Below are 13,747 nucleotides of genomic sequence, written 5' to 3'. Positions count from 1 at the left end.
AATAGACAGAAGAGAGGCAAAAGCTGAGGTGCGTGGTAAAGGTTCAATCCACTATTTTAACAAGTTCACATGATAGAGCTCAATGCCTTTGCACTTACCCAACTGTTTGCAGAGTGTAATTCACTGACCCAACTTTATCCAAGACAGTGAACGTTTCTTACCAACGTCTAGCAGACCTTGCGACCATCAACCAAATAAAAGCTCAAATGGCATGAAGCCGGTGAAGGCATGCGCCGTCTTGTTGTTGAATGCTCTCGTGCCCTCTGGAGACCTTTGTGGTCTTGGTTCCGGTCCGCATCCTCCACCAGTTCTTTACCGGTTTGACAAGCGGAGAGAAAACACAAAACAAATTTCACCAACATGAACTGGCTTTATTCAAGCACAACGCTCAGCAGCAAAATCTAAATTATGCAATTATAGGTGAATTAGGCTATGTAGCAGAACAGTGGTTTCGATGGTGCCCAATTAAGACACAGAACATGTCGTAGCTCAGTGACTGCAGTGTCCTCTTGGTTGCGACAAGGCAGGCAGGGACAGAGGAGCGCATGCGTGAGCAAGGGGCAGGCAGCTTAATTCTTGGTGAAGTTTGTGGAGTCTGCGAAGACAGAGAACGCATATACAGGTGGTACTCGAAAAATGAGAATATCGTGCAAAAGTTCATTTATTTCAGTAATGCAACTTAAAAGGTGAAACTAATATATATAAATATATGAAATAAACTGATTACATGCAAAGCAAGATAGTTCAAGTCGTGATTTGTCATAATTGAGATGGTTATGGCTTACAGCTCATGAAACCCCAAATTCACAATCTCAGAAAATTAGAACATTGTGAAAATGTTCAATGTTCTAGGCTCACAGTGTCCCACTCTAATCAGTTAACTAAGCCATAACACCTTCAAACGGTTCCTGAGCCTTTAGATGGTCTCTCAGTCTGTTTCAGTAGGAAGCACAATCATGGGAAAGACTGCTGACCTGACAGTTGTGCAGAAAACCATTATTGGCATCCTCCATAAGGAGGAAAAGCCTTAAAAGGTAATTGCAAAAGAATTTGGATGTTCCCAAAGTGCCACTGTATATCAAAGCACATTAATAGAAAGTTGTGTGGAAGACAAAGGTGCACAAGCAGCAGGGATGACCGCAGCCTGGAGAGGGTTGTCCAGGAAAGGCCGTTCAAAAGTGTTGGGGACTTTCACAAGAAGTGGACTGAGGCTGGAGTCAGTGCATCAAGAGCCACCACACACAGATGGACCCTGGACATGGGCTTCAAATGTCGAATTCCTCTTGTCAAGCCGCTCCCCATTTGGAGGACCCATTTGTGACCAAACTTTACCTTCATGGCTGATGTCTTGAGATGTTGCCTCTATATATCAACATATCCACATATTCTTCCTGCCATCTATGCCCTCTATTTTGTAAAGTGCACCAGTCTCTCCTGCAACCACGCATTCCTACAACATGATGCTGCCAACCCCCATCTTTCATAGGTAGGATGGTGTTCATCAGCTTGCAGCTTTTTCCTCCAAACGATGATGGTCATCAATACTTCATCTTTTCTTTCATCACATCAGAGGACATTTTTCTAAAAAAAAAGAATGATTTTTGTCATTGTACAGACTGTAGTCTGTCTTCTTTTGCTTCTTTTGTTTTGGAGCAGAGGTGCTTCCTCCCTTGCTGAGCAGCCTTTCAGGTTGCATGGATGTTGGTTTTGATTTGCTGTGGATATAGATATATTTGTACCTGTGTCCAGTTTTTTCACAAGGTTCTTTTTTGTTGTTCTTGGATTTCTTAGTTATTTTGTTCCATATTTCCATCCTGTGTGGTTTGATGACTGTGTGGTCTGAGGTTTTGGCAGATTTCTTTAGATTTTCCAATGATGTAAAAAAAAACATCAAAAATACACCTCCAACTTACTCAGATGCTGTCAAAAGCTATAATGTCATTTTCAGGAATTTCCAAGAGGTTTAAAGACACAGTCAACTCAGTGTATGTAAACTTCTGAACCACCGGAAATGCTCTGCCCAACTTTTCTACTTTAAACTGTGAGGTTTAATTAGTTTGTGTAATATGAAAGGGTGTATATATCAGTGATTTAATAATAAGTAAGGATGCACAAAACCAGTTTAAAACATGTCCTTAAGTGGTTTATTACGTTTATAATATGATACAAATTTAACAACCAAATTCTTCTGCCCTGCAATAGAGTGTATTAACAGTAAGCCCTGGTTGCTAAGCAACATAATGGATAAATTCCATTGTATTATTTGGACAAAATTCGGGTTTTTCTGAAGTGTTATGTTTAAAACCTGGCATATTATTTTTGGTCTGTCAGAATTCAATAAGTGATGTGGTCAAAACTTACACTAAGGGATTTCAAGGGATCAGCTGAAAGACTGCAAGGTGTAAGGTTTACTTGATATGTTGGTGTGATTTAACTCTTAAAGCGATCAACTTCTATGAAACATACAGTACTACATCCAAAACATGGCACCGGTCAAAGACCATCTACAATGCAGCACAAATCCATATTTTGTTATAAACTCGGTTTCCATCAATAACTCATGTAACTGTGCAGAAGCTGCTATGACCACAAGAGGTCAGTGGTGTAAAACTGTCTTGAATGGAGAAAGCTAATGGCCGCTTCTAGGTGATGTAGTGCATGGTGCGTGTAAGTGTAGTTAAGATCCGGCCATGCTCTATAGCATGTATAAAGATGCTGAGCATGCTCAGTTAACCTTGTAGAGGAGAGGTAACGATACAATCAAATTTGAAATAAAATTCATTATTTGGGCTGTAAACGTTCTCAAATATCTTAACCGGCCACTTCATTAGGTACAACTGTTCGATTAATAGAGTCACATGGCAGCAAGTCTAATATATGCATTTCGGCATGTAGACATGGTCAAGACGATCTGTGAAATGGCAAAGAAAGTTGATTTAAGCGACTTTGAATGTGGCATGGTTGTTTGTGCTAGACGTGTGGATTTGCTCATCTACTGGGATTTTCACACACAATCATCAAAGGTTTATAGAGAATGGGCAAAAATATATATATATGTCCATTGGGCAGCAGTTCTCCGGATAAAAATGCCTTGTTGATGCCAGAGGTCAGAGCAGAATGGCCAGCTGTTATAAGCTGATATAAATGCAACAATTCGCATGGACTCGCAAATATTAAACAAAAGAAAATAGAGAAAACATAGCCTGGTCTGATAAGTCTCGATTCTGCAACATTTGGATGGTGGGGTCACAATCAAAAATCCATAAAGCCTTGTTTGGGCTGGGGGTGGTGGTGTAATGGTGGGGGGATATTCACTTGAGATAATTTGCGCACCTTGGTATCAATTTAGCATTGTTTAAATGACACAGCCTACATGAGTATTTGTTGCTGCTTTTGTCCATTCCTTTATGACCACAGGATAACACGCTAGTTCAAATCATCTCAAACTGGATTTATAAACATCACAAATGAGTCCACGGTTCTCAAATGGCAGAACAGGAGGATGTGCTTTGAAGGCAAACATGGCAATTATTTGCAAGGTATATCTAATTAATGATGAGTGTATATTATTCATTCATTCATTCACTCATTCACCTATTCAGAGGCTATCCAAGGAACTCTGGGTATGGAGCTGGACATTACTCTGAATAGGACACGAGTTTATTGCAGAGCACCATGCACACACATATTCACACACACTCCTTTATAAAGCAGTTTAGAGCAGCTTATGCACGTAGGGGTTGGAGGGCTTAGGAATAGGAGGGCAGCAGGTGTATGACAAAGAAACACAATGCTACCGTGCCATGCTACTGTGCCCTTCTCAACGGTATCAAACTTGTAAAACGTTCTGATTTTTGGAAAATATAAAAATTCACCTAAATCCCACCATGAGGTAAAGCACTAGGGGGATTCATTATATTATAATTGAGTATAGGTTGGTCTATATATTTGAACCTTGATGAAGTCAGGGGGTACCGGAGCTGTACTGTTACACTGGTTATACCACAGGATCCTGGAATTGAAGTGAAATCTTTGAAAACACAAGTATACTGTGGTAGACAGATAAAACAACATGCTACTTTTGGACCTGACTATGTATAACTATGCAAAAATTTGTACATAATAGAAGAAGAAAACTGACAGTCTTACAGTGTGTTCATTAAAACATTGGCGCAGGTTGTTGCTGGTGAAAAACTTTCCCACTGTTTGCCACTGTAAAGTTCCAAAACACATAATTGATAGAGGAATATACTGTGTTCTAATTTAATAACAAGTAGACTGCCCGGACCCATTACAGTGTCATTCAATTTTCTATTCCGAAAAATATGTTTGATTTTGTGTAGTCATTTATTTAATTACTGCACAGTAACATTTAAAACGATAGTGGGCATCAGAGAGAGAGAGACAGAGAGAGAGAGAGAGAGAGAGAGAGAGAGACCTAAGAGACCTAATACCTCAGTAGCGGAAGAAAGCAGTGTTTCTGCTAATAGACCTTAATGGCTCATGGACACTTACGGTCTTGGCAGAATGTGGAATCCACTGCATGACTTCCATTTTATGCTCACTTCAGAAACTTCAGTCTTTTTTTCCTCTGTCCATGGAAAAGTTGTTATATATATATATATATATATTATTATTATTATTATTATTATTATTATTATTATTATTATTAATAATAATAATAATAATATAACTGGGATAACTGGGACAGGGCTATTGGCTTAGCCCCTTACAGAGGTAAAAAAATCCAGATGGTCAGTTGGGGCTGAGAAATGTCCATTACAGATTTAAGAATAATGATGGCTTAATGTGGCTCTTAATGAGGCTCTTCACTTCTCCTCTCCTCTCCTCTCCTCTCCTCTCCTCTCCTCTCTTCTCCTCTCTTCTCCTCCCCTCCCCTCTTCTCTCTCTTTTGCTATTGCAGCATTTCATTAAAAAGCTACACATGTACTCTATATAGTTCTTTATGAATATGCACTTACAGGGTGTCAGTGTATTTTTTATGTCATTTTGTCCAGATGATTGTACTGTATAGTAACTGACTACAGTGTAAAGTATAACCTATTTTCGCTTGCTTATTTTATTGCCACTTTTTATTGGTTTATATGGAAGAGTGAGCCAACCGAAGCAAGAGGAGGGTCACGGATTTTGCTCAAGGTCCCAGAGCCAGCTTGGCAATACTGTAAATTGCACTCATGACCTTCTGACTGGTAGCTTAAAATCCTAGCCAATGAGCTATAGCTTCCAGTAGCCTGCACTGATTGAACCACCGTTGCCATTCAATTAAATCACATTAAAAGAACAATTTTAATGTATGGAAGTGGTGAAGTGTCCTGAGAATCTTGATGAGATTTGATTTATATTTCCTCTTATTCTGCATTGCAATATCAGCTAACGAATTGTTCTGGGGTTATGATTATTGTATTATAATGTAATAGTGCTGTTATGCTTTATATCAGCACTCATGGAATGACTCTTGTCCAATCAGATTCCTTGGTAAAAACTAACTATTGCACAAAACAACTGTTTGTGTTGGTCATAAATAAACCAACTAGCCGATAGATTATAAAATAGATTTTCTCCAAAGTAACATTGTATATAAGGATCAACATCTTTCCTTTCCTTTATTATATCCTTCTGTCTTTTTGCTCTGTCTTCACCCTCTGCATATTAATATTAATAGCACACATGGTGAGGAAGTATTTCTTCCTCTTTTTTTTTTTTGCATTGATTTCATACACTGAACTCATCACTGGGAATATTTACTGTCTTCCTGCTGGCCTTTCCATCCTGTATGCTGATTTGATAAATTCTGTCTTGAGGGATATTGGGGATGCTTCAAAGTGGTGTGTTTGGTTTTTTAGATCCTTATGAAGCCCATTGTTTATGACATGGTTATTCTTCTTAGCATAACTGGAACGCTTCCCATGACCAGAAGAGGTCCAGTGCTGCTTTGAATCTCAAATGAGATTCAGACATTGTGGTTGTTCGATTATCTTCATGCTGCTTCCCAGCTCCTGATTCGATCACGAGCTCAGGTTACTGTCTGTACAGAGTTTCCTATGTTCATCCTGTGCACATGTAAGTTTCGTCCAGAATCAATAGTTTCTCTCCACTTTCTTATGGCAGAAATGAAAAGCATTGGCTACGATAAACTGCCTCTACTGTAGGTGTGTTTATTTCATGTGTAAGATTGTGTACCATGTGATAGACCTACCTGATTCACATACAGTGATATTGGGAGTACTACCTACCATGATCATACAACTAAACTATTTATTTATATATAAAATACGTTAAAATGTTAATCTTTTGCAATTACTTTAGATGTGCAATAATATGTAGCATATTATGAACAACTCTAATTGACATTGTAACAGAAATGAGAAATGCACCTGTACACACAGTTAAGCTGAAAAGTGTTCAGCTTTACACAGTTTACATTCATTTCCTTTATCAAGTCCATTAGTCCTCTGGAAGATTCCACAAGCTAATGCTTCTGATTGGGCAAACGCCATATTTAGGAGTTAACTAGAGCATACCGGTCAGTGTATTTGCTACCTTTAAAGCCTGTACCTTTTGTGTTCTTTGCAATCTTCATCTTGTTTGTTTGTTTTTAAAGGAAAAGGAACTGGTGCAAAATGAAACCTTGTATTATGTTAATCTCCAATTTGTCCTCATAACTGCCTTAATTCTATGCAGCACAGATTAAGCAAGGTGCTGGAAATGTTCCTGGTTTGTCGGCTGCACATCCATGTCGAGAATCTCCTGTTCCACCACATCCTTGGTCTTTATTAGATTGAGATCTGGTGACTGTGAAGGCCATTTAAGTACAATGAAATTATTGTCATGTTCAAGAAACTTAGCTTTGTGACATTGTGCATTATCCTGTGGCCATAAACAGATGAACACAGCTCAGGTAGGCTGTGGTATTTAACAATGCCCAAAAGTGTGTCAAGAAAATATTGCCAAATTCTGACTCTACCATCAAAATGTTGCATCAGAAATCATCAGACCAGGCAACATTTTTTTTTCAGTCTTCCACTGTCCAATTTTCTAGTCTTCTACTGTCCAGTCGTTCAGTTCTGAGCTCACAGGAGTGGCACCCATTATGCTCTTCTGCTGCTGTAGCCATTCTGCTCCAAGGTTCGATGTGGTGTGTGTTCAGAGATGCTCTTCACCTTGGTTGTAACAAAATGTTACCCGAGTTACTGTTGTGCTACTATCAGCTTGAACCAGTCGGGATATTCTCCCCTGATCTCTCGATTCAGCAAGAGAACTGTTTCATACTCAATATTTTCTCTTTTTCAGACCATTCTCTGTAAACCCTAGAGATGTACTCAGACCCATCTGTCTCATGCTCAAAGTCACTTAAATCACCTTTCTTCCCATTCTGATGCTCGGTTTAAATTTCAGCAGATTCTCTTGACCATGTCTACCTGCCTAAATGGATTGATTTGCTGGCACGTGATTGGCTGATTATATATTTGAAATGGCCGGTGAGGATTGAAATGATCTCTCATGGATTTTTTTTTCCAACATAATCCGGTGTTAATTGTCACTTCAGGCTATTTCAGAGTGCCCTTAAATAAGCATTCCGAAATAGTTTTTTATGAAAATGACTTAATTCCATGTTCATCAGGCCTTCTTATTCTCTGTTTCCTTATAACTCTGTAATATCAGCAGCTCGTAATGCCAGTGCCACTTGATGTGTGCAGACAGTTTGGAATTACTTTTCTGCTCATATACTAAAAGATGCTGTATGCTGTCGTAATTTTTCTGAAATTTATAGAAAAGTACTTCGCAATTATTTGTAGTGCTTTGGTCCCACTAAAGCACTGTTTGGTGTAAATATTTTTCCATATTAACATATTTTGTGACTGAAAGTGCTTTGAGTGGGATTTTATCAGTAAAGCCCTTGGTGACAAAACCAAGCATTAAATACTGATATTTGTTTAATCCATAAAGATTAGTCGACAGTTTTTAAACCCTTACACAACTTTTTAAGAGCTACTGTGAAGCTCCTTTTCTTTTTGTGAAGATTTTTATTTCTTTCTACATTGTAAAGGAATGCTGAGGGCGTCCAAAAAATGCATTAATCTCCTTTGAACAGTTGATATTGAGATGTGTCTTCTACGTACTTCTGCTCTGTAAAGACTTCATAACACCTCTAATCTGAGGTGATGTTAATTGGTCATTTTTCAGGCTGATAACTCGGCTGACGGATTTTGCAAATGCACTTGACAATACTGTTCTTGCAAGAACTACTACAGAAAGGCTGACCTTAAAATAACAACTTACTGTTGTATTTTTTTGTTGTTACGTAATTACCTAATTCCATATGTGTTATCTTATAGTTTTGAAATCCCCAGTATTGTTGTAGAATGTAGAAAATAAATCACTAAACAAAAACAAAGACATTTGCAGGTGTTCTAAAACTTGTAGTATATATATACAGATACCAGACCCAACTACTGTATACAGATGAGCCGAAGGCTGCTATCAAAGCAACCTGCTCTCCTTTAATGCCTCACCAGTGCCACAACCTGATCACCTCCATGCTTTGCCACACAAATGCAGTACGTCATTCTAAAGGACCAAGTATTGAGTAAATTAAAATCAAAACAAAAAGGTTTGAAATATTTAACTTTATTCATTACATGTAGAATATAAGTTAATTTGAGCTGCTTTACCTGATTTATTTAATCAGAGTGATTAGAAGCATCTAAATGTAGACAAAAGAACGTCAGGTTTGTTTATGGCTCAATGTCGAGTTATCTGGGAATTTGCACATAAAAAAAATAAGCCATTAGCCAACGACAGGCCTCCAAATGAGGATCAACTCTGGAATTACTTTTTAATTCTGGTGTCTAACTGCTTTGCAAGTTACACAACAATTGTTTAAAGTAGATTCAAGTAAGTGGTCGATAACCTTAAACGAAAAAAAAAAAAAAAAACATAAAAATGGTACATCACTATTTCTGATAAGTAATAGGTAAATCATTACTTCTAATAAATATTAGTTGAATAAAATGTAAACAAATACAACAAAATTATTTAACTAAGCTTAACACATACTATTCCATACAATTTTTAGCAAACATGTAATACACATCATATTACATGCTTTGTGAATACATGAAAACACTTAAATTACAATCATAATATAACATAAGTTACTTTTTCTTTCTTGTATTGAGCACAATATTAATTAGATCACATATCACTGATGTCATTATATCAAGTAACTCAGTTTTAAGTGATCAGTCCTTCGTTTAAGTAAAGAGCCATAATATATAATATATACATATTATTATACCATCAGTGTCTGACTGCAGTCTGTATGTCACATACTGTGATGTTACTCTGATCGTGTCACAGTTGTTCCTTGTCGAATGACTTCAGCTCCATCATTTTACTTTTTTTTAGCTTTACACTCAAAACTTTCTAATTGCAGAGTTAATGGAATTGGGAGTAAAAGATGATGAGAAACTTAACCATGAACTGATCCACATATAGTATGTGAGCGTCCATGTGCCTGGCTCCTAATGTTTCCATTCTCGTGCATGTTTATAATCTTTCTGCAGTTAGCTGGTATATAAATTAATAGCTAGTGAGGTCATAAACATTTCAGTATAACAGTCATGTAGAGAAAAGGTAAACAGTAGTAAGTGTGTTGTAAGAATACACAATACATGGTAAGGTCATAACGTTAATGACAGTCTCGGGAAGGGATAATATTCTGGTCAGATGATTTACTAAAGCAGGAAAGTGAATGTTAGGCAATGGTTTTTAAGGAGTGTAATATGCAAAGCAATCAATCTTTGCATGAGGCTCTAAATGAGCCGCCATGATATTTTATAGACAGCTCGGGGGCTTTATCTCGCATATACTCACTTTTCTTCCACAAAACATGCTAATAAATCACTCACTATACATCTGACAACTCCAACTGCTAGTTTGGGTGTTTTGTTTTGTGGGTTGCTCTTTCTTGGTTTCCTTTCTTGCAGCCCGTACATACAGAATTGCTGAGATGGTGTCTAATATTTTATGTTTCTACTCTCTCTCTTTTCTTTGCCTCCAGTCGCTCCAGCTGTCCCAGATTATATGAAAGCTTATTATGTTACTTGAATAGAAGAGTGAAATATTTGATAATAAATATCTTTAGCTCTTTGAGTTTCCTACCAAAGCACGAGTGAAAAACAGCATTTGAGCTTCAAATAGCTGTACACAGTCAGCATTAATAAATCACAGTGAAGTACTATAACTCCACTTAAGTCTCATCACTTGTAGGGATCATGCCCTTAGTCTATGTTCATCTTAGGAAACTGACAGGCGTGTCCTGTAAAAGAGAAGCCAGTGCCTAATAACAAATAATGCACAAGATTCACTTTTTTAAGTTTGGGTATTGATTTTTTTTTTTTTTTTTTTTTTACTTTCTTTTTATTTAAACCATTGTAAATGTCAAATAATGGTTTTCAAAGACCTTTTGCCAAAAGACCTTTCCTATTGCATTTGGAGCCAAAAATTTATCGCATGTCTCCATCCATCTATCTATTCAATTAAATTCGACTTTATTCGTTTTGTGCTTTTAGCAATGTTCGTTGTCACAAATCAGCTGTACAGAATCAAAAGAAAATTATAGAAATGTGTGAGAAAATATGTATGAATCAAAATGATCTGATTGTCCCTGACGAGCAAGCCGATGGCGATCGTTTCGTTCGCCATCTAGGAACCTGTGTAGTTCATCTTGGGCCTGTGGATGCCAATGGTGATTATCACTATTCTTATGACCGAGGTGGGACCTCCGGCCAACATTCACACACAACAGGAAACTACCCAAAGGAAACTCACCAAGCATGGGGAGAACACGTACTCCATGCACACGGATGCCAAGGCAGGAATCGAGCTCAGGACCTGGAGGTGCAAGATGACAGTGCTGATCACTAAGCCACTGTGCCACCGCAGCATGTCTGCTGAGCCCAAAAATGATTTACAATGTACGTATAGGGCGAACGCTTTCTCTGATTGTAGACCAGTCTGGACCAGAATAGAGTTTTATTGACTGTTTAATTTCATAGCAATGCAATCAAGTGATTTTATCCTATTAATGACATTATTTTAAAATACTTTTAAACAAAAATAATAATTGCTCTTGTTATTACTTTGTTGTCATTGTCATTGTCACTGTTCTTGATCTTGTCCTTCTGTTAAAAAAAAATAATTCTTAAGGATTAAGAAAAGCATTCACTTAGTTTAAATCTTAGTTTAGTTTAGTTTAGTTTAGTCTTTCCATGCCTAACTTAATTACACGCACAGGACGTTTTATTAGACACGCTAGACTCTTGAAATAACAAAATGACACATTTACCATATGTGTGGCTTGTTTGTACAGGCCCTGTCTGGGGTTCTGAATAGTTCTATCAACAGAGAAATGGAAGAATAATCTTCCTTCGCAGGCCAGCTGCTCGAGTGTGTTTGCTAATAACACTGAGTGTCATGGCGTTTGTCCTTCACAGCGAGGGTAAATCAATAAATCCCATCAATAATCTCTTCAATTCTCATAAACAACCACCTGATTACAGACAGAGTAAATAGTGTGTGGAAGAGGCCTGACGGTATGCAGCACTCCTAAAGGCAGGCAGATGAGATATGAGCCTTGACTTAGACTGTTTTGTTACGGTTACGGTGGATCACGGATAAGTTCCAGGACCACTGGGCATGAAACAGAAACCCAACCTGACCGGGATTCCAGATCATCATGCAGACATGCAGGGAAATGTTGTATATCTAAGCATGGTATACCTGCATGGGTTTGGGGAGTGAGAGCAAACCAGGAAACCCTGATGTAGACACTTAAAGAACACGCAAAACTATATACAGAGAGTAACTCAAACCCAGAACCTGACGGCTGTGGAGTTCCTTATTTGCACAACGTTTTTTTATTTTTTTATTTTACCATGTTTAGTTCACATTCTAAAAATAAATTAACTAAACTCACAGAGCGTCTATAACAATATAATACAAAACTTTATGCCCAGTATTGTGTAGATAAATAGATTCATACAGAGATAGATATACGTATAATCTAAAGCTGAAATGCGCAAAGAGAGAGGGGGGGGGGGGGTGATGGTAAACACAGCCTTGAGCTTTGAGCGCCCCCTGGTGAGCTGAGAAGGAATGACAACTCCACAACATGCTCAGGTTGGAAAAGTACTGAAAAATTCTACAGTAATAATAATGTATTTATGCACTTATGTATTTAGGTCTTATGCAAAACTCTACTGGAGTTACCCAGAAAAGGAAAAAAATAAATAAAGCAATAATATACAAATGTAAAATTATAATTCTATATTTTTATCAACACCATATATAGTGTCAGCCAAAATATACACATTTTAGGAAAAGAAAAATTGTGTGATGTATATTATATTAATAATATTTTAATATTATCATAATATTATGATAGTCGGTGAGTCGATATGAGTCGGTGCTTACTCCAGAATATTGAAACTTTGTATTTTCTGTAGGTGAGTCCATCCTCAGGGTTGCTCATCCTCAAAGTCAATGCTGCAGTCCAGGGGCTTATGCAGATTTAACTACACGGCTCAAGAATCCAATTTCACAAATACTTGAGTACAGTATAAATATGCTAAATTAATACTTAGATATATTAATTTATAACAATGACTAAAGGATTTTTCAAACTCTTTGTGTATGTGATCTATTATGAGTGCCTAGCTAATTAACAGCTTTACTTTGTTTATTATTAAGCTGTAATATGTATTTATTAAGGATTGTATATGTCACCTACACCAAAATAACCTTAAAGTTGTATTTATGTTAGCTGAATGATAAAACATTTTTGACACCCCTAGGATTAAATTAAATTTAAATTAAATTTGTAATTTATTTATTGAATCGTGTATAATAATAAAATAACAAATTTTAATTAACTTATAAAATTAAATCAAGCAGTCTGTCATTTATTTATTGTTTCACATGAACTCCAGATGACGTCTATAAGATGGGGAAGAATAGATAATTGGCAAGGATGGACAGATCAGGGAAGAGATAAAAATATCAGTGAGCATAAACGTGATGCTGCTGATATAAAATACATTGGTTGTATTAGTCATAATAGTAATATTAAATGCAGTATTTGTAGGTACCCATGCACATCTTTATTAGAAATGGTCAACTTTTGCCAAAGATTAAACTTCAGGTTCATTCAAGGTTTAAAAAAAAAACTTAACACCAGAAACCAGCACAGCATAATGTACAGATTCACATTGTGTTGGATATGTATTAATTCCTGGATCATACTTATTAGCAAAAACAAATCTGGGCTCCATCTTAAAGCTTTGCTATGAAGGTTTCACCAAATATAATCATTTGGTACAAACTTTGTCCTGAAGAAAAAAAAATGTGTGGAAATGTATAAGACTAAAACTATCCTACGTATATATTTGTAACTGTTTGTCATGGTGCTGTTTTATACAGGTGAATTCAAGCAGAAGACCGTCTAACAATGCAGACTTAATAGCTTGGCTTTCTGAAAAGAACCGCTCATCTTGATATGACGACTGTGATATAAACATTGACAAACTTTATTGCTTAAAAACTAGTAACAGCTGCTTTCTTCAAAAAAAAAAGACAAAAAAAAAACGTGGCATTAAACAGACTCATGTTATGAAGATGATTATGAATGAGGTCGCCTCCCAAAATGTCTGCATGATGCCCTGAT

Source organism: Clarias gariepinus, chromosome 8 (genome assembly GCF_024256425.1).
Source record: "Clarias gariepinus isolate MV-2021 ecotype Netherlands chromosome 8, CGAR_prim_01v2, whole genome shotgun sequence".
NCBI lineage: Eukaryota > Metazoa > Chordata > Actinopteri > Siluriformes > Clariidae > Clarias > Clarias gariepinus.
This window is presented reverse-complemented; position numbering follows the sequence as displayed.